General features: G+C 38.9%; 1 non-coding gene across 1 annotated transcript; it reads right to left on the bottom strand.

Annotated features, from left to right (window-relative positions):
- Nucleotides 1-3,953: 3,953 nt before the first annotated feature.
- Nucleotides 3,954-4,078, bottom strand: LOC145504097 (small nucleolar RNA SNORA31). Its single transcript, XR_014052075.1, has one exon. It is a non-coding gene; the product is annotated as a small nucleolar RNA SNORA31 (small nucleolar RNA).
- Between the last annotated feature and the right edge of the window lie 228 nt (nucleotides 4,079-4,306).

Here is a 4,306-nt window from a genome sequence, read left to right as displayed (position 1 = left end):
GACTGGGTTATTGAAGTTCTCCGCATGTTGTTTTCTTCATACACTGTTGTGTTGTTCAATACTCATTCCCAGCAAACTTGCCTCTTGATTGTGACTTTCCATTTATCCAAATTCGGAGTGGTCACATGGTGCTGTTTAGGGCCATAGGACATAAGTGGAAGTGTAGCAGAAAGATTATTGAGGAGATGTGTTTGCTCTGCTAATAGAAGAAACAGAGGCTCCATTCCCTGCAACTTCATGATTTCAACATAATTATATTTCTGTAACTGAGACAGCTATTCAACTACCATGAGAAAGCATCTGAAAGAATGACAGAAATGTATTCGACATTGTTGAGTCTTTGAAACATTAATAGCATCTTCTTATCTCCTGACACTAAGAAATATAAAAATTCACTCCCATTCATGGACCATGAAACTTCCCTGCATGGTAATGAGTATAACTCTGTCAAATATTCTAAGACACTGTATATCTTGGATAAAAGTTAAACCATGGATGTTGGACTTTAGACTGGAAAAAGAGACACACTTTCTGGGTCATGTCCCTTGAGTCTGAAGACAAAGACCAAATAGATTTGGTATATCCTCAGTGTTAAAAGAGCTGGTCCCAAGTACACAGGGGCAGAGGAGAGACTTAGAAGAGTATTATTTTCTAGGTGACACTGAGGATGAGCTGTAACTTTTGAGCATACCCTTAAAGAGCAATGGGGAACATTCTCAAGTGCTCGCCTTCTCTTCTTTCATCCATTATCACAGAAGCTCTAGTAAAATATTGTTTTTTTTAAAAAATAAATTTATTTATTTTAGTTGGGGGCTAATTACTTTACAATATTGTAGTGGTTTTTGCTCTACGTTGACATGAATCAGCCATGGGTTTACATGTGTTCCCCATCCTGAACCCCCCTCCCACGTCCCTCCCCATCCCATCCCTCTGGGTCATCCCATTGCCCCAGCCCTGAGCATTTGTCTCATGCATCGAGCCTGGAATAGTGTTCTGTTTCACATATGATAATATACATGTTTCAATGCTATTCTCTCAGAACGTCCCGCCCTCACCTTCTCCCTCAGAGTCCATAAGACTGTTCTATGCATCTGTGTCTCTTATTCTGTCTCGCATATAGGGTTATCGTTGCCATCTTTCAAATTCCATATATATGCATTAGTATACTGTATTGGTGTTTTTCTTTCTGGCTTACTTCACTCTGTATAATGGGCTCCAGTTTCATCCATCTCAATAGAACTGATTCAAATGTATTCTTTTTAATGGCTGAGTAATATTCCATTGTGTATATGTACCACAGCTTCCTTATCCATTCGTCTGCTGATGGACATCTAGGTTGCTTCCATGTCCTGACTATTGTAAACAGTGCTGCAATGAACATTGGGGTACACGCGTCTCTTTCAATTCTGGTTTCCTCGGTGTGTATGCCCAGCAGTGGGATTGCTGGGTCATATGGCAGTTCTATTCCCAGTTTTTTAAGGAATCTCCAGAAGAAGACATAACAATTATAAATATATATGCACCCAACATAGGAACACCACAATATGTAAGGCAAATACTAACAAGTATGAAAGGGGAAATTAACAATAACACAATAATAGTGGGAGACTTTAATACCCCACTCACACATATGGATAGATCAACTAAACAGAAAATTAACAAGGAAACACAAACTTTAAATGATACAATAGACAAGTTAGATTTAATTGATATTTACATGACTTTCCACATCAAAACAATCAATTTCACCTTTTTATCAAGTGCACACGGAACTTTCTCCAGGATAGATCACATTCTGGGCCATAAATCTAGCCTTGGTAAATTCAAAAAAATAGAAATCATCTCAGTCATCTTCTCTGACCACAATGCAGTAAGTTTAGACCTCAATTACAGGAAAAAAAACTATTAAAAATTCCAACAAATGGAGGCTAAACAACACGCTTCTGAATAACCAACAAATCACAGAAGAAATCAAAAAAGAAATCAAAATATGCATAGAAATGAATGAAAATGAAAACACAACAACCCAAAACCTATGGGACACTGTAAAAGCAATGCTAAGGGAAAGGTTCATAGCAATACAGGCGTACCTCAAGAAACAAGAAAAAAATCAAATAAATAAACTAACTCTACACCTAAAGCAACTAGAGAAGGAAGAAATGAAGAACCCCAGGGTTAGTAGAAGGAAAGAAATCTTAAAAATTAGGGCAGAAATAAATACAAAAGAAACAAAAGAGACCGTAGCAAAAATCAACAAAACTAAAAGCTGGTTTTTTGAGAAGATAAACAAAATTGACAAGCCATTAGCCAGACTCATCAAGAAACAAAAGGAGAAGAATCAGATCAACAAAATTAGAAATGAAAATGGAGAGATCACAACAGACTCCACAGAAATGCAAAGGATCATAAGAGACTACTACCAACATCTATATGCCAATAAAATGGACAACTTGGAAGAAATGGACAAATTCTTAGAAAAGTATAACTTTCCAAAACTGAACCAGGAAGAAATAGAAGATCTTAAAATATTGTTGAATGCTGAGACTGGAGTTAGTTGGGCCATAAAAGAAGAAAAAAAAAAAAACTATTTCCATGCTTGATTTGCAATGATAAATTAGTCCATGGTGATCACAACAGGTAACAGTGGTGTTTGCATGGTGGCATTCTCATCATCACTAGAGGCAGTGACATGTCAGCTTAAACAAGAGTTCGGGGAAGAATGATGTATGGGACATGCTGCTGAATACAGTGACATAACACTCTGGAGAACCTCAGAAGCAACTGGAGACACCCTGTGATGTGCTCAGAATGGGAAATACCCTCTGTCATCAGACACTGGGCATTCATCAAAATTCAATTTAGGGCTACCCTGGTGGATCAGTGGTAAAGAATTTGCCTGTCAAAGCAGGAGACATGGGTCAGTCCCGGGTCTTGGAAGATCCCACATGCCAAGGGGTAACTAAGCCCATGGACCACAACTATTGAACCTGTGTTCTAGAGCCCAGGAACCTCAGGTACTGAGCCCTTGCGTTCAGCTACTGAAGCCCACACAACCTCGAGACCATGGTCCACAACAAGGGAAGCCACTGCGATGAGAAGCCCAAGCGCCACAACTAGAGAAAAGCCCACATAGCACTGAAGACCCAGCACAGCCAATAAATAAAATTATTAAAAATTCCTTTAAAAAATTCAATTTGACCATGATGTCAAGAGCTAGTGAGTCCAGGAAACAATTCAATTAACACTGCTGATATTAATTTAAATTTTTACTTACTTGCACGAAGTAAACATATTCTACTTTTCTTCTTCAGCATTAGAAGTGATGCTGTAGCTTCCAGTGCATTCATTCTGGAGGAAGAAAAAGACTTAATTGAAGAGTGCTGACATGGCCTAACAAGTCCAATATCCAGGAATTTCTTTCTTTCTTTTTTTTTTTTCAATGCAGTGATTTTTAAGTATCGTCCACAGCCCCAGAGGGTCATAAATCTAGCCCCACACCAGCAAGTTGGGCCCTCAGTTCTTATGGACAAAGTCTGTGGTAACAGTCACCAATTGCCACAAAATGAGCTTTTGCAAGAAAAGGCTTGTGGTCCTCGAGGGGGTCGTTAGACAGACGTTTCTCACAGAATTGTATGGTATGACCTAAATCCAAGTCACCAGTCAGTAAGATGTCGTGTCAGTTAATTCAAGTCCCCTGGTTTAAATTCCGTTACTGAGAGGATTCTGGCTGCTAGCCCAGGTCGCAGCTCCAAGCACATGCACGCACAGATGGTCAGAACTTTACAAGAAGGTTTGTTATCAGGATTTTTTTCAAGTTGGTTGAGATTTTTGCTGCTCTTCTTGCAGTTTTGCCAGTGTAGTTGTAGTTATTGGTTAAACCCTAAGCCCTGTCTGAGGCTCTGCACCATACCATGGCCTCTTGATGTCACTTGGTTGTAAGGTTCCAAGTTTTGCCCTGTGTTCCCCCATTCAATCTGGGCTGCCACAGACAGGCAGAAAGCGTGAGGATGTTTTTCTTGCATCTGTAGTGGAAACCTTAGCAGACAGTAACTGCTTCAGGTCTGTCAAATAGATGCATCAGGAATTTCTTATCTTTGCTTAATTTTACAATGTTTTGTGAAAAGAGACTCATAAACATTGGATTCAATAAAACATTATAATATTTTAAGTTTGTTGGAGCGTTACCAAGGAGAGGTGTCTAATGAAGTGATTTGACATAATATTACTTGTGTAGTAAATAAACTAAAAATGTCTCAGATCCACTGATCAGTTTGAATTCACCTCTTAGGGACATATTTAGTGATGA

This window comes from Giraffa tippelskirchi, chromosome 4 (assembly GCF_054371585.1).
Source record: "Giraffa tippelskirchi isolate mGirTip1 chromosome 4, T2T-mGirTip1v1.2.pri, whole genome shotgun sequence".
NCBI classification, from domain to species: domain Eukaryota; kingdom Metazoa; phylum Chordata; class Mammalia; order Artiodactyla; family Giraffidae; genus Giraffa; species Giraffa tippelskirchi.
This window is presented reverse-complemented; position numbering and strand designations above follow the sequence as displayed.